This window comes from Adiantum capillus-veneris, chromosome 3 (genome assembly GCF_014529385.1).
Source record: "Adiantum capillus-veneris isolate H3 chromosome 3, ASM1452938v2, whole genome shotgun sequence".
Taxonomy (NCBI): Eukaryota; Viridiplantae; Streptophyta; class Polypodiopsida; order Polypodiales; family Pteridaceae; genus Adiantum; species Adiantum capillus-veneris.
The window spans coordinates 44,365,607-44,388,407 of NC_140933.1; positions in this window are offsets into that span (position 1 = coordinate 44,365,607).

Below are 22,801 nucleotides of genomic sequence, written 5' to 3' on the forward strand. Positions count from 1 at the left end.
CTCTCTCTCTCTCTCTCTCTCTCTCTCTCTCTCTCTGTGTGTGTGTGTGTGACACACACACGTATCCGCACACAAACAAACACACGCAAGTTGTCAAGCGTACAGTTCTAGGCACTATAGTTTTTCCGTTGTTGAAAAATGGTGGATCTGCCCAGTCTCTCTCTCTCTCTCTCTCTCTCTCTCTCTCTCTCTGTCTCTCTCTCTCTCTCTCTCTCTCGGTTTAGTGTAGTCCCACCTACATATTTTAAAATTTCTCTAAATTTTAGATTTGAGGTGAGAAAACCTACAAAGTATAGAGAAATTGAGTGTGATAGACTTTAGATATAATAAGGTTGCCCCTAAAATTTCTCATATGGAATTTCCGAACCCTCAATTCAATGCAACCTCCCTTAAAAAATTTTGAGATTTGCCTCGAAAATTCTAAATTGCCTTCAAACGCTTGAAAAAACCTAGGTTTAGTGCAATCCCACCTCAGAATTTTGAGATTCACCTTTGAATTTGGAGACAACCCGAAGGTGAGAGCAAGAAATCTAGCATGAAGACCTTAACAAACATCCAAGAGTTGCTAGACTTGCCTGCCGCCGTCTACCTTTGCTGTCTGTTGAGGTTCGCTCTTGCCTTGGGCTTGTACGCCTTCTGCCTTGGATTCGCCGGATCAAAATTTTCCAATTACGTCAATTCTCAATTTTGTCAATGTCGATGTCTATTCGTGATTCTCGATTGTGGATTCTGTTGCTCGTCGCTTTGTCGATTGTTGATTGTAAGAACAATGTTTATTCTCTCTCTCCCCTCTCTCTCTTGTGCTGGTATGAGGACCCTAGAGAGAGAGAGAGAGAGAGAGAGAGAGAGAGAGAGACTTCCCTTGGCAACGTCGTAGCCTTTCAAAAGTGACATTGGACATGTATATATATGTATATATATTTTTTGTATGCCTCGAAATGATGCCATAAGCATGCTCTATTCTCTCTCTCTCTCTCTCTCTCTCACACACACACACACACACACACACACACACACACATCCCTTAAGATAGATGTAAAATTTCTACATCTTCTCCAAATATGTGCATTTGAAGTAGTGGTGGCAATGGCTCTCAGATGATAAAACAACACTGCTAGCTACAAAAGAACGCCAAATGCTAGGATGCTACATCTTTGTATCCCCAATTAAGGTCCTTTTGTATTTACCATTGCATGAAAAGGACCCATTTTGACTTTTTGCTTCAATTGTCGCATCACTGCCATAACATGTAGATAAATATCTCTTGACACATTCGCCCCCACAGTGCTCTTATGTATAGGAAAGTGCCATCATTGATGATTGGACGATGCGATAGTGCATGGAGAAGAATACACCCCCCAAGTTTGGATAGGTGAATGGTCGCTCTTTCCTCCTCCTCTCTCTCTCTCGCCACACACACACACACACACACACACACACACACAATGTCTCTCTCTCTCTCTCTCTCTCTCTCTCTCACACACACACACACACACACACACACACAGTCTGTCGATTCATGGCTAGAGATTCTCCCACCTAAGCCATTATCTCTAATCCCTCTTGCTATCAACACTGAGTGGATTCAGCAAACCCATGTACACCCATTGCCTTGAGCACCCATTTGCTACTACCCAGCACTCCCCACTGATGAGCAGTGCCAGCCCCTTGTTCAACAACACTTCACAACCACGTTACTGCTGCTAAATGTTGCAGCACCACCGCTTGGCCTGTCGTACCTATGTGTGATCACAAGTAGCTACGCTAGTCAAGGTCTTAGTTTTGTTCTTGGTGACCCACCTCACTCTTTCTCTTTCTTTGTCTAGTTGCTAGTGTCACAGTGCTCTGTGTGTGTGTGTGTGTGTGTGTGTGTGTGTGTGTGACACACACAGTGATGATGACACATACACACACAGAGTGTACACGCGTATGCGTACACACACACACACATGCAAGTTGTCAGGCGTACAGTTTTGGGCACTAATGTTTTCCTGTTGTTGAGAAAGGGTGGATTTTCCCAATCTCTCTCTCTCTCTGTTTAGTGTAGTCCTATCTACATATTTTAAAATTTATATCTAAATTTTAGATTTGAAGGTGAGGAAACCTACAAAGCATAGAGAAATGGAGAGTAATAGCCTTAAAATATAATAAAGTTGCCCCTAAAATTTCTCATATGTAAGTTTTCCAAGCCTCAATTCAATGCAACCCCCCTTACAAATTTTTGAGATTTGCCTCAAAAATTCGAATTTGCCTTTAAACGCTTAAAAAAACCTAGGTTTAGTGCAATCCCACCTAAGCATTTTGAGATTCACCTTTGAATTTGGAGACAACCCGAAGGTAAGAGCAAGAAATCTAGCATAAAGACCGTAAAAAATAGCCAAGAGTTTCCAGACTTGCCTCCCGCCGTCTACCTTTGTTGTCTGTTGAGGTTCGCTCTTGCCTTAGGCTTGTAGGCCTTCTGCCTTGGCTTCGCCGGATCAAAATTTTCCAATTACGTCAATTCTCGATTTTGTTAATGTCGATGTCTATTTGTGATTCTCGATTGTGGATTCTGTTGATCATCGCTTTGTCGATTGTTGATTGTAAGAACAATGTTTATTCTCCCTCCCCTCTCTCTCTTGTGCTGGTAGGAGCACCCGAGAGAGAGAGAGACAGAGACAGAGAGAGAGAGAGAGAGAGAGAGAGAGAGAGAGAGAGGGAGACTTCCCTTGGTAACCTGGTAGCCTTTCAAAAATGACATCGGACATGTATATATATATATTGTATGCCTCGAAATGATGCCATAAGCATGCTCTATACTCTCTCTCTCTCTCTCTCTCTCTCTCTCACTCACTCACACACACACACACACACACACACACGCCTTAAGATAGATGTAAAATTTCTACCTCTTCTCCAAATATGTGCATTTGAAGTAGTGGAGGCAGTGGCTCTTAGATGATAAAACAACACTGCTAGCTACAAAAGAATGCCAAATGCTAGGATGCTACATCTTTGTATCCCCAATTAAGGTCCTTTTGTATTTACCATTGCATGAAAAGGACCCATTTTGATTTTTTGCTTCAATTGTCTCATCACTCCCATAACATGTAGAGAAATATATCTCAACACATTGGCCTCCACAATGCTCTTATGTATAGGAAAGTGCCATCAATTATGATGGGACGATGCGATAGTGCATGGAGAAGAATACACCCCCCATGTTTGGATAAGTGAATGGTCTCTCTTTCCTCCTCTCTCTCTCTCTCTCTCTCTCTCTCACCACACACACACACACACAATCTCTGTCTCTCTCTCTCTCTGTCTCTCTCTCTCTTACACACACACACACACAGTCTGTCAATTCATGGCTAGAGGTTCTCCCACCTAAGCCTTAGCTCTAATCCCTCTTGCTATTAGCCCCAACACTGAGTGGATTGAGCAAACCCATGTACACCCATTGCCTTGAGCACCCATTTGCTACTACCCAACACTTTTGGGCACTATAGTTTTCCGGTTGTTGAGAAAGGGTGGATTCTCTCTCTCTCTCTCTCTCTCTCTCTCTCTCTCTCTCTCTCTCTCTCTCTCTCTCTCTCTCGGTTTAGTGTAGTCCCACCTACATATTTTAAAATTTATCTCTAATTTTAGATTTGAAAGTGAGAAAACCTACAAAGCATAGAGAAATTGAGAGTAGTAGCCTTCAAATATAATAAAGTTGCCCCTAAAATTTCTCATATGTATGTTTTCCAAGCCTCAATTCAATGCAACCCCCCTTACAATTTTTTGAGATTTGCCTCGAAAATTCTAATTTTCCTTTAAACGCTTGAAAAAACCTAGGTTTAGTGCAATCCCACCTAAGAATTTTGAGATTCACCTTTGAATTCGAGAAACCCGAAGGTAAGAGCAAGAAATCTAGCATAAAGACCTTAAAAAATAGCCAAGAGTTGCCAAACTTGCCTCCCTCCGTCTACCTTTGCTATCTGTTGAGGTTCGCTCTTGCCTTGGTCTTGTATGCCTTCTGCCTTGGATTCGCCGGATCGAAATTTTCCAATTACGTTAATTCTCGATTTTGTAGATGTCGATGTCTATTCAGGATTCTCGATTGTGGATACTGTTGATCTTCGCTTTATCGATTGCTGATTGTAAGACCAATCTTTATTCTCCCTCCCCTCTCTCTCTCTCGTGCTGGTGTGAGAACCCTCTCACCCTCTCTCTCTCTCTCTCTCTCTCTCTCTCTCTCTCTCCCTCTTTTACACACACACACACACACACACACACACACATGATGAATCACATGAACCATTCTTTATTCCTCAGGACACACAAAATTTTGCAATCAATAACTTCTTATTCTCTCTCTCTCTCTCTCTCTCTCTCTCTCTCTCTCTCTCTCTCTCTCTCTCTCACACACACACACACACACACACACACACACACACACACACACACACAATGCGTGCAAGACATCCACATAAAATCATTGGACTCCCATTGATCATTAGTTGAATCGTTGAGCTCGTTGCACTTAAATAATGCAATTGAAATGTGAAAGGCCTTCTTGCAACGCTCCAACACCTTAGTGAATGGCACGTCAACTTTGTCTCACACACACAACACACACCCACACACAAAGGAAGCAGATCTCTCTCACTCTCTCTCTCTCTCTCTCTCTCTCTCTCTCTCTCTCTCTCTCTCACACACACACACACACACACACGTGCATATAGAAGAAACACAGATACATGCATGTAGCTATTGAACTTTGAGCACTAAGGTTGGAGATCATTTACGACATGGAAGGTCCCTGCAAGCCTACAAAGGGAGGTTCATTAGGGCATGGTCACACGAAGTTTTGTTGTCTATAAGCCTTGACAGTTTGCAAGTAGTGAGGGAGAGTGTGGCCCAAATAGGGGAGAGAGAGAGAGAGAGAGAGAGAGAGAGAGAGAGAGAGAGAGAGAGAGAGAGAGAGAGAGAGAGAGAGAGAGAGAGAGAGAGAGGATTGATTGGCAAAAAAACCGGCATAATAAATTGGTGAAAAGCTACATGCTATCCAAAATTGTTGATTAAAAAGACACTAAAAAAAATAGCGCTCGAACGTAGCTCGTCTAATTAGATGAAATGAGATCAAGCGAAGCAAGGTCATTGCTCGTATTTGATCACTGGCTTGCCCCTATATTGTCGTCAAGGTCTTGGGTCGGGGGGTAGTGATTGTGAGCCGTCAATCTTCTACACTTCTTCAGTTGGAATTTCTACTGCAATTGTCAAATGCATGACATGTCAACGTCCAGAATATGAAACTTGAGGCTCTAGTTGCGTATTGGCAAATCAACAGTGGGAATGGGCTGAGGTGTTGACACCTTAGCACTCATAATCGAACCCCTCAAATGCAGGAATAACTGACACATCAGCACACATAAAGCGCTGTCAGAGCCCCACTATCGTACATTGTTGTTGTTAAAGCTCCACTGTCGGCCTCCCTCCCCCAAGACCATTGACGGCCGGGAATCGTCGCCTATTGACCATTCCCGTAATTAGGACTCCTGTCCTCCGCTGGTCGCCCATGATTAACGAGAATGGTCACTAGGCGACCATTCCCTACCCCTTCATGTTTTTTACCACAGGCAAGACAGAGGAGGGAATCTGAAGCGGATTCGAGAGAATAAGATTGAGAACGAGGCAGTAAGAAGTAGGTACTAGGGGATACAAGCTGAAAGAAGAAAAGCTGAAGCAAGACAATTGAGAGTGCCTACTCATTTTTTTTTTTGTCACAAATGTATAGTGACGCTAATCTTTACTTGGTGAGTCCAAGGCTCTTTTTCCTCCATCTCCTCGCAGAAGCCACCACGTAACACATAGTTCAAATTAAAGAAACCAAGTAAAAATCAAATAAAATAATGTCGTGAAAAGTTGCTGCTTTAAAAAAAAACGTGATGAAAAGTTGAAAGGGTCGTCTTCCAAGTAATAGAAGGATCTGTGAACATGTGCTACTTTATTCACCTCGGTTTTGCAGGTGCAACTAGTTATGGATATCATTATGCCACTCCAAGTATAGCTCATGAAGATTCAACAACCCTATGCCCTCGGCCATCCTTCAATGTTCATGGAAATGATATGCATTAGGTCCCCATGCCTAATTCTCAAGATTCACACCAATTCTTTTCCGTTCAGTTTGCCCGTGCAACAACAAGTCAGTCTCAACCGGAAAGGAGTATCGAAGACCTTTAAACCTTGGTTATTTTTCATAGATCATCAACCTGGAGGATACTTCGGATGCTTTCTGACGCGATGAGCACTCTCAAAGATCAGATATATCATGCAATCAACCCATGGCAGAAGTTTGTTCTAGTGCTACTGAGATAGAAGATATCAGATTTCAATCGATGATCAGTTGGCCTAATCTCGAGTCGAATCACCAAAACTCATTGCCTTTTCAACACATTTTTTTGTTGATGCTATTAGGTTGTTGGTGATGCAGATGGGTAGAGGCCGAAGAAATGGAAAGAGTAAACGTCAAAGTGGACATGAGGGCAAAAAAGCTTAGCATGATTGATCACACCGAATTAAGCTTATGATGGTTATCCTCAAGTAATTAAGCCAACAGATTCAGTGCTAGATGCTCGTGCTTTTAGGAGAGAGTGTGAGGGATTAGTGGCACACAACTCAATGTGGAGGGAAAGGCATTGGGGAATATTGCCACGTATAGTGCAACTCATGGTCTAATGAGTGGTTGGCTTCAGTTGCACTCCTCATCCAACTCTATTGATAGCCTATCTGAAAATTTGATGAGGCAAGCATTTCGAAACGATCTGCAAACAAATAGAAACATCTCTCATGACCAATTCAACGCAGAATATGTTGTCTGCGGGAGTTGCTTAATGTGTAGCTCCAAGGAGATGCAGAAACATTGAAATGGAAGTCAAGTAGTCAATCATGCAGGTTCCTACGCTGCCAACCAAGATCAAAAGAATAGTCAAAGAGTAGAAACGAAAGCTAATTCTTTTTTCCACACAAAGAGATTTCATGCTAGAGAAGCCGAAGAGCATGAACTGCGGAGTAATGGCATTTCTGGAGACATGCATACCAGCATGTCAACACTTATTAGGCTCCAACAGTAGTTCACTGCTGGCCATTCAACAACTGTGTGGGATAGAAGAAACTTTACAGACAATATGGCCAATACTGCGACCTGTAAAGAGCTTCTCTTGCTAAACCGCATGCATGCGGCAACCAATGCGAGCGCAATTGAGATTAGCAACAACAATATATTGCAGTGTTGCTCTTCAGTAGCTGCATACAAAGCACAGAATGCTAGTGGTGTGGATTTGAATGCACTTTAGTTACTGTTTTGGAGCTCCCTTATTGCCAATAACCACGATTTGGTGGCGGATCCTATGAGCAAAGTTCTATGTATGCAGCAGTTATCGGATCAAGTTCAGATGGCTACAGATGGGCGTAGACTTCAGCTTGGTATTGTAGCCAACACAAACCGTTGTTTTCCCTTGGAGGAAAGCTACTCCAGGGCGGGCAATGAAAATTTATTCACATATTCTCAAAGGTCTTTTGTGCAGTAGGCGATCGAGGTGGAAACTCCATATAGCTGCTATAGTATGCCGAACAGGCCGAGTGCAATTATCACCAACATCAACTTAACATTCCATAACACAGCGCATACTGTTGTTAATATATTGTTTGAGTGCGGAACCAATTTCAGCGTCAAGAGGATTGTACAGAGTTTGTCTACTATTGAATGCATTTTGAAACCTCAAGATTCAAAAATTATTTCATTGAGTTATTGATGCACGTTTGGATAATTGATGAGCGGACTGAATATGGTGCCTTCAGCTTGAGAGAGAGAGAGAGAGAGAGAGAGAGAGAGAGAGAGAGAGAGAGAGAGAGAGAGAGAGAGAGAGAGAGAGAGAGAGAGAGATAAGGTAATACTGATAAGAGGACATTAAACATAAAGTTGCATCTGTGTGTATTGTTTATGATAGGGAGGACATATATTCACAACACTACACGCTCCAATTACACAAGTGCGACTCCAGCTCGACAACACTGCAAGGTTGGTTATATGTATCCAATTTTCCATGCGCATGAATTTTGCTTGGCGCAACACAAAAAAGCTACAGGGCAAGGCACGGCTTCGTTCCTTATGATTTTTTGGAGAGACCACAGTGCCAGCTCTCCACCATACTTTTGTATGGCACCTCTATATGATGTGCACTGTATATTTTGCACTTTCAGTCTGTGACATCTCATTGCAAGACGATATGTTTAACTATTCACATTGCTTTTTTGTAGCTTGACTCAAATATTGCCTTGTAAATTGGACAATAAAAAAAAAGCAGTACGTAAAGCACCTCATTTATTGTTGCAGTTCATTCATGATTTATCTATTTGCTTGTTTTAGAATTTTCTGCATTACTTCCTTTGCTTCGGTTTATTTGGATCTCATTTTCAGAACTATATACTCGATGTTGATCAACATCTGCACATGTTAGTTACACATACAACTCTTTCATACAGTTGCTAGCCAATGCATGTGATGTATTACAATAGTTAATACACAAGTAGCGAATGCATGGGGTGTATCACAGTAGTGAATTCACCTTGTGCATCTTTACTTTAGCTCTAAATAATTGATACCATACTATGTGCCTAAATAATTGGTGCCATACTATATATGTCCGTGTTTCTCCCGTACTAAGTGTCAGTATAAGGTTCTCGAGACCTACAAGATTACAGTCCAAGCGTTAATAAGCAAGCTAGGGAGCAAACTGTGGATAACTTGAAACTAGCTTACTATCATAAAATATAATATCTAACTTTACCAAATGATTTTCTCATATTAAACTTATCATTTAATGTGGGAGAATAAACGGGAACAAGAGTTAAAATAGAGACATGTGCTTCTAGACCTATCTCAACACGGGACCAAAAGGAGAGATGGTTGTATCTCAATAGGGGTCCAAAAGGAGATGGTCTATCAAAAAGCAATCTGCAATAAGTGCTTCTAGACTTACCTCAGTAGGGGACCAAGAGGAGAGATGGTTACATTTCAATAGGGGTCCAAAAGGAGGTAGTCTATCAAAGAGCAATGTGCATCTAATGGAGCTTCAAAGACCTTAGGGTTAGCTTCATTAAACACCTCCAATGGTTAGTGTTAAAGGTCCTTTGACCTTAGGCAAGCTAGGGCTGAGCTTGAGGTGGGAAACCAACCTAATCTTGAGGTGCTTGTCGTGCTTGATGACTAAGGTGTGTGCTTGATGACTAAAGTGCTTGAGGTGCTTGTCGTGCTTGATGACTAAGGTGTGTGCTTGATGACTAAAGTGCTTGAGGTGCTTGTCGTGCTTGATGACTAAAGTGCGTGATTGATGACTAAGGTGCTTGAGGTTCTTGTCATGCTTGATGACTAAGGTACTTGTCGTGCTTGATAACTAAGGTGCTTGAGGTGCTTGTCGTGCTTGATGACTAAAGTGTGTGCTTGATGACTAAGGTGCTTGAGGTTCTTGTCATGCTTGATGACTAAGGTACTTAAGGTGCTTGTCATACTTAATGAGGAAGGTGCTTGAGAAGCTTCCCATGCATGAGGGGTAAGGTGCTTGAGTCAAAAAGATACCCTAACTTAATGAGGAAGGTGCTTGAGAAGCTTCCCATGCATGAGGGGTAAGGTGCTTGAGTCAAAAAGAGACCCTACAAACTTAATGAGGAAGGTGCTTGAGAAGCTTCCTATGCATGGGGAGTAAGGTGCTTGAGTCAAAAAGAGACCCTAAAAACTTAATGAGGAAGGTTCTTGAGAAGCTTCCTATGCATGAAAGTCCCAAAGTTAGGGGAATCTTTGACTTAACATTCCACTCACCCAAAGGGCACCCCTTTTCTCAAAGGGCACATGGGACACATGTCAGACTTCCCTATGCTTAACCACATGGCGTGCTTGAATGATATTGGTTGGGCTAAAGAGGGGCCCAATGAGCTTCCAGTTCCCCCCAACAAATATCTAGATATTTTCAAGCTCTCTCTCTCTAAGGGGTAAGGAGGACACTTGTCCAAAGACTACCCATGTACTTGAATGCATGCTGCATGTGATTGTCTAGGGCAGAGAGGGGTCCAATGAGCTTAAAACATGTGTAAAATCTACAACTCACCCCAAGCAAGCAAGGGGGTGCTGGGGGGATATACACGACAGACACACACTCATTTTGTGGATTCATTCTCACTTGGTGAAAGTAGAGGAACTCCACCTTCTTCTCCAAGATTGTGAGATGTGAGAGCCTATGCCAACACCCTTGGCTATGGAATGCAAATCCAACCAAGAGCCATGCTTCAATGCTTAAGCTTTTCCTCTTCTCCATATTCATTACTATACTATTATGGGACTATTATGTATGCTAGCAAGAAGAGTGATGATAAGTGAGGAACTATTTCTTTCTCCTATGGAATGTTTCCTCTCCTTTTCCCTACCCTCATTCCCCGCTAGCTCTCTCCACCTTCAAATGTGTTTGAGGCCTTGGGATTGAGGCTTGGGATAGTTAATGCTTTCTACAAAGTTTATATTATGCTTGTGATGCATGAAGCTTTCCATCTTCATTGCATCACCTAGGTCACAAGGAACACAAAGATTGTATTGTACCAACTCTCTCTTGATGGGAGAAACTATAATACAAATGGCTATTGGAGGGGGAATCGGCTCCGTCCTCAACTATTGTCATGTTCTCTAAACTCTCTCTCTCTTGAAAAAGTATTGTTCATGCCAAGTTAACTAAGTACCATGTTTATGTTTCTACCATCAAATAAGTTCACCTGTTATGCTCACAAAGTAATCTCACAAAAGTGCTTTATCTAATTTGCTAATTCCGCTACTCTCAATGTTCATAGGCCATTTCCATTACATTGGTATCAGAGCATTTGGTTTCTCTTTTCCTGCTTAAGAAGAGAGGTCCTTAAGTAGCCTATTAATGGTTGATTTTGTTACTTATATTAGGGTAAGTGGGACTGGGATCTATTATCGGTTTTGTTGAGCCCACTATGTGGGATATGGTGCAGACCTCGGGAGCTTTGTTCTTAATAATGGAGTCTTTTTAGACTTTCCTATGGCTTTACCATTATTGAGACATAAGAAGTCCGAAAGGAGCTATCCTCAGCAACTTTGCTATGTTAGACTCACTCCACTACTCTCTATAATTAACCAATTCGAGCCGTGGGTGAAGATACTTAAGTGCCTATTTTCAAAGGCTAAGAGAAGTAGAAACTAAGGTTTTGAATTGCCAAAGCATACACTAAGTAAATACATAAGTTTAATTAACATGGCTGACAATAACCAAGAGAGTAGAATGAACATTGATAACTTTGATGTGCTAATGATGATGCCCCCATGTTTGTTAATCATCTTGTCACTAGGTTGCAACAAGCTATGGGCAACCCCTCTTTGCAAGACGAAGTTACTTAAAAACTTCATCACTTATGGGATTTCCTTTCCTCTCCAAGAGGAGAGAGAGCTTAGGAGGCCTCTTGATGAGACCCCCAAAAGAAGACTCTCTCCCATACGAGAGGAGGAATCCAAAGATCAAGAAATTAATGAATCCCTAAATTCCTCCAAAGATGTGGCTCCACGGAGAAGGCGGACTAAACTATTGCCAACTCCTCCCAAGAGGAAACGGTTAACCCATAGTCCTTCTCCTCATCACTCCAAAAGGGAAGAGAGGAAACAAAGGAAGAAAAGGGAAAGAAAGAGATCACCCTTTTCTCCTTCTTCTTCACCTTCCTCCTCTACCGATGAAATCTACGGCTATTCTCCTAGAGAATATAAGAGGGGAGGACATCGCAAATCTTACCCTGCATGGCGAAGGTCACAAAAGCTCAAGAAGTTCAAAGAGGGAGGAAAGAGTATCTCTTTTCTCACCTATGATGGCACCTTTGGTGCTACCGACAAAGTATTGGCCTTCATCCAACAATTTGATGCGGCCTTTGGAGACGAGGGATTCACGGAGTCCTCCAAGCTATGCCATGTAGCTATGCACTTCCAAAAATCGGCTCGTCAATGGTGGGCTAGCCTTTGTGGAAACGGCGAAGCCCCAAAGACATGAAAAACTCTACGAGTTTCTATCATGAAGCAGTTCCTTGCAAGTGATGCAAATGACAAAGTGCTTACCAAATGGTGAAGTTTAAAGCTTCTCTCTCATGAGTCTATCCACAAATATGTGGACGAGTTTTGTGATTTACATCTCAAGTCTACTGTCTTTCAAAAGATAGACTTCGCCGAGCAAAAGCAACAATTCTGTGCGGGATTACCCAAAGAGATGGCTGAGCATGTCAACTCTGAACGGCCTAGTTCTATCACCAAAGTAATCCACCACACCATGGTTGCTTTGCGCATCAATTTCCAACAAGGGGCTAGACGGAATGTCAAGCCCATGGAAAATAAAGACAAAAGTGATGCCAAGAGGAAAACCAATGCCTAAAATTCTTGCCAAGGCCATTCCAACAACAACAACAACAATCGATCAAGGAGAAGGGAGTTTACAAAGGTAAACCAAGAGGAAAACCAATGCCTAAAATTCTTGCCAAGTCCATTCCAACAACAACAACAACAATCGATCAAGGAGAAGGGAGTTTACAAAGGTAAATATAAACTCTCTCCTAAAGAGCTAGAAGCTTTTCGTAAGGAACACAATTGTTTTAAGTGTGGGGAGGAAGGCCATGGTTATTGTCCTTGCCCCAAGAGAATTTCCCGCAATGAGACTCCTAGAGCCTCTATGTTTGAAGCTCCAAAAGAGGATGCTCATTGCCAAGGATTTATCCTTTCCTATGCTTGAGGGAAGATGCAAGAGCATGATGCCTTTATTTTGTTTGACCCTGGTTCAACTCACAACTTCAAATCCATGGAGTTGACCACGAAGCTAGGCATACAAGCCCACAAGATGGGAGATGCATTGAAAGCCAATGGAGCTATCAAGGGACAAGAAGTCTCAGTTACTTCCTTAATTGGATAATTAAGGCTTCATGTCCAAAGCTATGTGGACAAAAAGGATTTCTTCATCTCCCCTCTCAAACATGAGAATGTTATTGTTGGGGCACCATGGTTTAACCTCATGGCTTCCAACATGAAGTTCCCTTAAAGGATAATCTACTTCACTTACAGGGAAAAGAGCATGTACATAGATGCTAATGAGTTGGGGAACACCATATCTACAATAAAGGGAATCAAGAGGAATTAGAGTTGTCTATTTTCCTGAACAGATTCCAAGATATTTTCATTGATGACATCCCTAGTGAGCTACCTCTAAAATTAGGGATGATGACCATGCAATTGATCTCCTATCAGGAAGCTCACTGCCTAACAAGCCTCCTTATCGAGTTTCACACGCTCAACAAGAGGAGATCATGATGCAAGTGATTGGTGGAAAAAGGGATAGTGAGGTCTAGCTCGTCTCCATTTTGTTCATCATTACTTTTAGTACAAAAGAAATACGACACATATCACATGTGTGTTGACTATGGATTACTAAATAAGATCACTATCAAAAATAGATTTCCCGTGCCGCAGGTAGAAGACCTATTTGATAAGTTACAATTTTTGGCCTAACAAATGCTCCAAACACGTTCAAACTCATGATGGACAAAAATCTTCAGGCCATTCAAATTCTCTTGAGGAGTACAAGCGACACCTCTTGGTAATCTTTCAAGTTGTGAGAGAGAATAAGCTTTTCATTAATCAAAAGAAAAGTGAATTTTTTGTACAAGAGATTCAATATTTAGGTCACATTATCTCTAAAGATGGTACTCGTATGGATCCAACAAAGTTAGAGATAATAAAAGAATGGCCTAATCCAAGGAATCTACAGGAGGTACGAAGCTTCATAGGTATGTGTGCATACTATAGATGCTTCATGAAAAAAATTCTCGCTAATAGCAGGTCTATTACATGACTTAACAAAAAAGGACGTTAAGTATTCATGGACTGCAAAAGTACAAGAAGCTTTTGAGAAGCTTAAGGAGAAGCTTATCTCCCAACGTGTGCTCACACTATTAGATCTCTCAACAAAATTTGAGGTCCAATGTGATGCTTGTGGTGATTTCCTTTAAGCTATTTTGCTTCAAGAAGGGCATGCCATAGCATATGAGATTCAAAGACTCGACTTCAATAAGTGTTTATTGGGCAAATACAAAAACGAGCTACTAGCTATTCTATATGCCCTAAACACGTGGAAACACTATCTCTTGGGGACTCCATTCATCCTACGAATGGATCACAAAGCGTGAAGAACTTCATGACGCAAACCAAGCTCTCCAACAAACAAATGAGGTGGGAAAAATTTCTTTTTCAGTTTATATTTCATATTGTTCACATTGCTAACATGCACAATCAAGTGGTCGATACACTTTCACAACGACCACGGGTAAATGTGGTGTCTATAGAAACTGACAATGATCTATCTTTTATGATAGATGAGTATGCTACTGATCGAGACTTTAAGTATGTAATTACAGCCTTTGCAATAGGGAAGAAAAAAGAACCATTCCCCTTGAAGTACGGTTATCTTCCAAATGGCAATAGGCTATGTGTTAACCACCAATACAATAAGAAAGGCATGTATGAATCCAATATTTCTCCTTGTGCGGGGCAAAAAGGGATTCCATAGTCTACTCTTCGAGGAGTAGAAATGTATTTCTATTGGTCTACCATGAAAAGTAAACATACAAGAGTATGTTTCAAAATGCGTGGTATACCAAAAGTTGAAATTTGATCGAGGGAAGTAGCTTGGATTGTTTCAGACAACAGGCTTAATAAGAAAACACACTCTATGCCTATCAAAAATACTATTAAGGCACATAAATGGCAACCCTCTTTATATCTCAAATTTTCAAGCATCATGGCTTTCCAACATCCATAGTGTCGGACAAAGATCCTAGAATGACCAGTAACTTTTAGAAGGGTCTCTTTGAGATCTAGGAAGTAGATTAAATTTCTCTTTCGGTCTATCATCCACAAACAGATGACCAAAGTGAAATAACTAATCTAATGATTCTTGATCTACTAAAAGACTATGTCATGGAAGTGAATCAACGTTCTCAATGAGAGAAGTACCTACCTATTATGGAAATATGGAGTATGCGTACAATGACATTGTACGTACTTCTATGGGAAAAGCACCTTTCAAAGTTAAAGAGGGAAGATCCAAAAGTCCCTTACTACTTAAAGTACATGGGAAGATCTTCACTGCTGATGAATATAGCTGATACTCGCAAGAATCTTTTCCAAAGATTAAAGAGGTTATATCTATCTCAAAGCAAAGGCAAAAAGGGCTACTTCTTATAAGCATAGAAGAGCCTTAGCCTTTAAGAAGAATGATTGGGTCTTGCTAAAGTTTCTCAAGGTTGATCTAGGGCATACTACGGGCAAGAATTCTTCGGGCCACCAAGAGTATTATGCTAAACTTTAATTGATAAGCCATCTCATTGATTGGCTTAAGAATTAAAAAGGACCAAAGATTAAAGAGGTTATATCCATCTCAAAGCAAAGGCAAAAAGGGTTGCTTCTAATAAGCACAAAAGAGCCTTAGCCTTTAAGGAAAGTGATTGGGTCTTGCTAAAGTTTCTCAAGGTTGATCTAGGGCATACTACGGGCAAGAATCCTTCGGGCCACCAAGAGTATTATGCTAAACTAGCAAAAAGATACTATGGTCCTTTTTAATTCTTAAGCCAATCAATGAGATGGCTTATCAATTAAAGTTGCCCAATCATTGGCTCATGTTGCACAATGTTTTCCATGAGATCCTACGTAAGCCTTACAAAGGAGCGCCACCAAAAGAAGCACTAGTTGCAGACCCTCCAAAAATCGAAGATCAAGAATACGTACTTCAATCTGAGTCCATCCTATGACATGAAGACAAAGTATTAAAAACCGGTAAGATTATCTGATGATATCTTATTAAGTTTAAGAATTATTCTTTTAAAGATGCTAGATGGATGCAAAGAACCTAGCTTGAGGATAATATGAACTTTGTCATGCTTACAATGATGCCTTAAAGTAAGCATATGAAAATGCATTTTAAATGAACAATGTTTTTGTCTTATAAGACTAGTTGTCTTTTTATTGTGCACAAATTTAAATAGTATGCATGCTTAGGATCATGTTTCTTGTAATCACATCTCACAAACACCAAGTAGAACTTGTCACTCTACTTTGGAAGTATGATATGGAATAAAGAGCAAACATGCATGCGGCAGCTACGTCTCCTAAGCACCAAATGGACTAGTCATCCGTCTTGAAATGATGTCGTAGGGTAAAAAGGGATCCTTTACCTGCTAAGAAACATTGACTAATGACTAGCCTTTATCTTCTCTACCTCATAGTGGAGGACAACTATGATTTCAAGAGAGAGGTAATGTCATAAAATATAATATCTAACTTCACCAAATGATTTTCTCATATTAAACTAATCATTCAATGTGGGAGAATAAACGGGAACAAGAGTTAGAATAGAGACATGTGCTTCTAGACCTATGTCAACACGGGACCAAAAGGAGAGATGGTTTCATCTCAATAGGGGTCCAAAAGGAGATGGTCTATCAAAGAGAAATGTGCAATAAGTGCTTCTAGACTTACCTCAGCAGGGGACCAAGAGGAGAGATGATTACATCTCAATAGGGGTCCAAAAGGAGGTAGTCTATCAAAGATCAATGTGCATCTAATGGAGATTGAAAGACCTTAGGGTTAGCTTCATTAAAGACCTCCAATGGTTAGTGTTAAAAGTCCTTTCACCTTAGGCAAGCTAGGGCTGAGCTTGAGGTGGGAAACCAACCTAAGCTTGAGGTGCTTGTCGTGCTTGATGACTAAGGTGTCTCCTTGATGACTAAGGTGCTTGAGGTGCTTGTCGTTCTTGATGACTAAGGTACTTGAGGTTCTTGTCATACTTAATGAGGAAGGTGCTTGAGGAGCTTCCCATGCATGAGGGGTAAGGTGCTTGAGTCAAAAACAGACCCTAACAGGAAGGTGCTTGAGAAGCTTCCCATGCATGAGGGGTAAGGTGCTTGAGTCAAAACGAGACCCTACAAACTTAATAAGGAAGGTGCTTGAGAATATTCCTATGCATGGGGGGTAAGGTGCTTGAGTCAAAAAGAGACCCTAACAAACATAATGAGGAAGGTGCTTGAGAAGCTTCCTATGCATGAAAGTCCCAATGTTAGGGCAATCTTTGACTTAACATTCCACTCACCCAAAAGGCACCCCTTTTCTCAAAGGGCACATGGGACACATGTCAGACTCTCCCTATGCTTAACCACATGGTGTGCTTGAATGATATTGGTTGGACTAAAGAGGGGTCCAATGAGCTTCTAGTTCCACCCAACAAATATCTAGATATTTTCAATCTCTCTCTCTCTAAGGGGTAAGGAGGAGAGTCCAAAGACTACCCATGTACTTGAATGCATGCTGCATGTGATTGGCTAGGGCGGAGAGGGGTCCAATGAGCTTGAAACATGTGTTAAAGCTACAACTTGCCCCAAGCAAGCAAGGGGGGTGCTAGGGGGATATACACCACACACACACACACACACACACACACACACTCATTTTGTGGATTCATTCTCACTTGGTGAAGGTTGAGGAACTCCACCTCCTTTTCCAAGCTTGTGAGAGCCTACACCAACACTCTTGGCTATGGAATGCAAATCCAACCAAGAGCCATGCTTCAATGCTTAAGCTTGCCCTCTTCTCCATATTCATTACTATGCTATTATGTATGCTAGCAAGAAGAGTGATGATAAGTGAGGAACTATTTCTTTCTCCTATGGAATGTTTCTTCTTCCTCTTCCCTACCCTCATTCCCCTCTAGCTCTCTCCACCTTTGAAGGTGTTTGAGGCCTTGGGATTGAGGCTTGGGATAGTTAATGCTTTCTACAAATTTTATGTTATGCTTGTGATGCATGAAGCTTTCCATCTTCATTGCATCACCTAAGTCATAAGGAACACAAAGATTGTATTGTACCAAGTCTCTCTTTATGGGCCCGAAACTATAATACAAATGCCTATTGGAGGGGGGACCCGGCTCCGTATGAATCCGGTCCTCAACTATTGTCATGTTCTCTAAACTCTCTCTCTCTTGCAAAAGTATTGTTCATGCCAAGTTAACTAAGTACCATGTTTATGTTGCTACCATCAAATAAGTTCACCCATTATGCTCACAAGGTAATCTCACAAAAGTGCTTTATCTAATTTCCTAATTTCTCTACTTTGAAAGTTCATAGGCCATATCCATTACCGTCCATATGCTAGGTCATGGTTTGAAATTACTGCATTGTATAAAGATTGGAGCATGCAATGTAACATCTTTGCTCACAAATCTACGCGACTACAGACTGGGGGTAGTTGGGAAAGATCACCGAGCTAGAGAAGACATTTGTTGTTGAAGGGTCTTCCAATGTACTAGTCACGTTGACATTTTGTCTTGCGATAAGCTCAAAAGTCGTTTGGTTTAACACAGATAACTCGCCTACAATTATAATATATGCCCCTTTTATGTCTGAATATCGCTCATTGGTCTCATGAATAGAGAGGGTATACTCTTGATTCGTGGTTGGTATCGTGAACTGGTAATGGATTATAGATGCAATGCTGCTAAGTCTTGTTGCTGCCGTGCTAATGGCAAAGCGCCCAACAATAATACAAAAGTGAGGAAAGTAGGAGTTTCTATTTCATATAAGTGAGTATGCCTCCGTGCAGGAGGGACATATTACGCACGGGAGCTTTGCAACACATGCCATATCACAAGCTCGGTTCACTGGCTACATGCAACTTTCTATAAGATGGACCATGCTTTGTAAGACATGCAACGGACCCTGATTTGCTTCAGTTCTTGACTATTATTCGTGAAAGAAAACCAACCATACATGAGATCAATTGTACCTTGGGTGCATGTATTATAGATGAAGCACATGTGCATGACTTTATCAAAAACTCCACTATGATAATCTGTACTCACATATCAGACGTCCAACACTATAACATCCTTGTTTTGAATAAGTTGTACAATCAGACTGACATTACAAAAGTTGAAATGAAGACAAACGCGGATAACATAAATGTCCTTTAGTAATGGCTCCTAGACCCTCAGTTCAACGAGATGGATTCATCGCAATTGGCGTGCACTGCATGATCAATGAAAACATCGACTTGACATCGCGGAAAACAGTACAACATGCATTGTCATACCATAACACAAAACAAAGAAGCTGAATTTACATGTATCACTGTCCCCATTCATTGTATTGAAAATAGCTACAAAGAAAGGCAAAACACAAATAACTACACCCATAACTACAAAAGAATAAAGGCAAAACACACTCGATATCCACCTTCAAAATACGAGTCGACGTTCTGGGCTACCAACCATTCGATGAATTTTTTTTTTGAAATACTTTCCATTTACAAGAATTTACATATACACTACAACATGCTACGCGTTTTTTGACGCACCATATTTCCACGCACCGTACCTTTCCACGCGCATTTCGACGGGCATACCCCTCGTCGATATATGCGTCGATACAGACGTGGTAATACACGTGGCAATGCCTATCGAAAGGCGAGTATTTCCATGCGTATTTTCACTCGTATTTCCACGCGTATATCGACAAAACAAATTTGGGAAAAAAACCAAATCCGCGCACAAGCGGTCATTTTTGCATGCGACGAGCGCGCAGACAGATCTAGCCTTTGGAAACGTGCAGCGCAGGTATTATTGATCTCCCCCCCCCCCTCTCTCTCTCTCTCAAGCTACATCGTGTGTGTGTGTGTGTGTAGGAAAGAGAGAGAGAGAGAGAGAGAGAGAGAGAGAGAGAGAGAGAGAGAGAAATGTGTGTGTGTAAGAAATTAAAGAGAGAGAGAGAGAGAGAGAGAAAAAAAAAATAGAAAATTAAAGAGAGAGAGAGAGATAGGAAAATTAAAGAAAATTAAAGAGAGAGAGAGATAGGAAAAAATAGAGAGAGAGAGAGAGAGAATGAGAGTGATATATATATATATATATATATATATATATATATATATATATATATATATATAGAGAGAGAGAGAGAGAGAGAGAGAAATAAAGAGTGATATATATATATATATATATATATATATATATATATATATATAGAGAGAGAGAGAGAGAGAGAGAGAGAGAGAGAGAGAGAGAGAGAGAGAGAGAGAAAGAGAGAGAGAGATAGAGATAGGAAAATAGAGAGAGAGGGGGTACGGAGAGAGAGAGAGAGAGAGAGAGAGAGAGAGAGAGAGAGAGAGAGAGAGAGAGAGAGAGAGATAGAGAGAGAGGGAGGTAAAGATAGAGAGAGAGCCAGAGATGGAGATAGAGAAAGAGAGAGAATTAACTAGAGATAGCTACGGAGATGGATAGAGAGAGAGAGAGAGAGAGAGAGAGAGATAGTAGTAGATAGAGAAAGTCGGCATGAAAGAGTTAGCTTGGTTGACCAATTGTGTGAAAAGGATAGAAACTCTCTCTATCTCTGTCTCCCTCTAGAAGAAACTATGGAACCAAAAGAGGCAAAGGGGTTTTGCCCGCTACATGCATTGTCATGTACACTTGGGAGAGCACGTATGTGTCTACCCATTGACGGGAGCAAAGCGAACCCCGAACCCCGACGGCCTCTAAAACACCAGGGACCGAATGGCGCGCCTCGAGCCTGTCATGGTAAAGCAAACAGGGGGCACCACCTAGCTTCAGTGGCTAGGACGCAAACAACACACCACCATAACAAAGTTTTCATCCAAGAGAGATGGATGCTTGGGAGTAATGATGAAAAGGAAAGGGAATGAGATCAAGTGAGAGAGAGAGAGAGAGAGAGAGAGAGAGTGAGGGAGGGGGTATAGCGGCTTAGTACTTAGGCATCACAAAAGGATGGCGAATCCGCACACCCTTCACACATACACAAGCTCACTCCAAAACACAAGACTAGGTGGCGATTCCGCACACCTCACATGGGCAAAACATTGCAAGAAAACATACTCACAAAACCTCAAGCTTTATTTAGATAATTAGGCGATGAAATGGGGAGCATAGGGTAGGGGAATGAGAAGGGAGAGAGTGGTAGAGCACATGGCGGATAGGTGAGAGTTGATGGCGAAGACTCGCACGAGGATTATGGCCATCATCCTTCATTTAGTTGCCCTTCATCTTCCATAGCCAAGGGTGTAGAGGTCATGCTCAAGACAAGCAGGTGATTGCGGTGATGGTGATGGTGTGGGTGTGTGTGTGTGCACTAGGCACACACAGTGCATAGTGTGTTCTTTGGTGATGTTGTATGTGTGTTTAGTGTGATGGTGACCCCTCTTTATATAGGGGAGGAGTGGGGAGGAATTCTAGAATTTAGAAATGAAGAAATCATTATCTACATAGGCCATGTGACTGTGGGCCCCACTTGTCTGGTTGTGTGTATATGTGCCAGAACAGCAGTCTCATGAGAGAGAGACTAAGAGAGAGAGATGGGTTGATGAAAAAAAGTGAGAGGTGACATGGAGAATAAAGTAATTACAAGAGGGGAGAGAGGGGAGTGTGTTCAGAGGTGAATCTGTGTGCAGATGTGTGTGAACACAAGAAAAATCAGGTAACCATCGGGTGGGGATGGGTCTGTGGGCACCTTTTTCAGTGAAACTGAGTGTGTGTGAGTGTGGGGGAGGTTATTTAGCTACAAGACAAGAGACATGGCACCCTTTAGAGAGAGAGGGGGGTATTTGGGTCATGGGATATGATAGGAGAGAGAAAGAGGGGGTGGGGTATACTATTTTGGAAGATAGGGTAAGTTGTATGTGAGTTAGAGTGCATTATTGGTGAGTTATAATGCATTATTGGTGAGACGTGGGGTAGCTTGAGGGGAGAGAGAAAGGAGAAAGGACAAGGGGAAGAGAGAGGGGGTTGACCTTTTGAGTGGAGGAGAGGAAAAGGGACACACGGCGGGGCAACAGTGAAGAAAAAGGAGGCAAGGTGGGGATGGGCTACCGCGCAGGCATGAGGTGGCCTATTTTACCTTTCTTATATATTTACATAATCATACTTTATTTTTTTCTTACTTTTTCCAATGCTTTTTATCACTCCCTCCCTAAGAGGGGGTTTTCATGGGGTGGGGACGAGAGAAGAGGGGTATGGGAGCTTGGCTTGTGAAAAGCCCCCATCATTAGCCCTCCCCTTTTGGCTAGAGGCATTCATGTCTCTAGCTGATCTGTTTGATCATTATCGTCGGAGGTGGCGGCTGATGGTGTGTCCTCATCTGGAATGCCAATTGGTGGAGCCTGGTCAAATCGAAGAAAATAAGGTTTAAGTTGCCAACCATTTACCCTGGTTTTATGAAGTTTTCCATCAGCCTCCATAAGCTGGTAGCTTCCATTGGCATACTTTTTCCTGATGATGAAAGGGCCTTCCCATCGGAGTAGGAGTTTCTTATCCTTGCGCGTGTCGAAGCGATTGTCGTAGCGGAGCACCAACATTCCTTTCTTCAATTCTTTTTTCCGGAGATGCTCGTTAAAGCTAAGCCGTCTATGCTCTGCTTGTGCTGCATAATAATTTATTGCTTCTTCTCTGTCCAGCTGCAGTCTTTCCAAGTTGATGATGTGATCTCTCAAATGCATGTTGGGCTGTTGAAGCTGGCTTGCCATTACTCTGAGACTTTGTAGTTGCACTTCAATGGGCAATATTGCTTCCTTACCAAATACTAGATGATACGGTGTGAATCCCAAGGATGTACGAAATGAAGTTTTGTAGGCCCATAAAGCTGGTAGTAGATACTTATCCCAATCTCTAGGATGATTGTTTACCTGCTTGGTAATAATTTT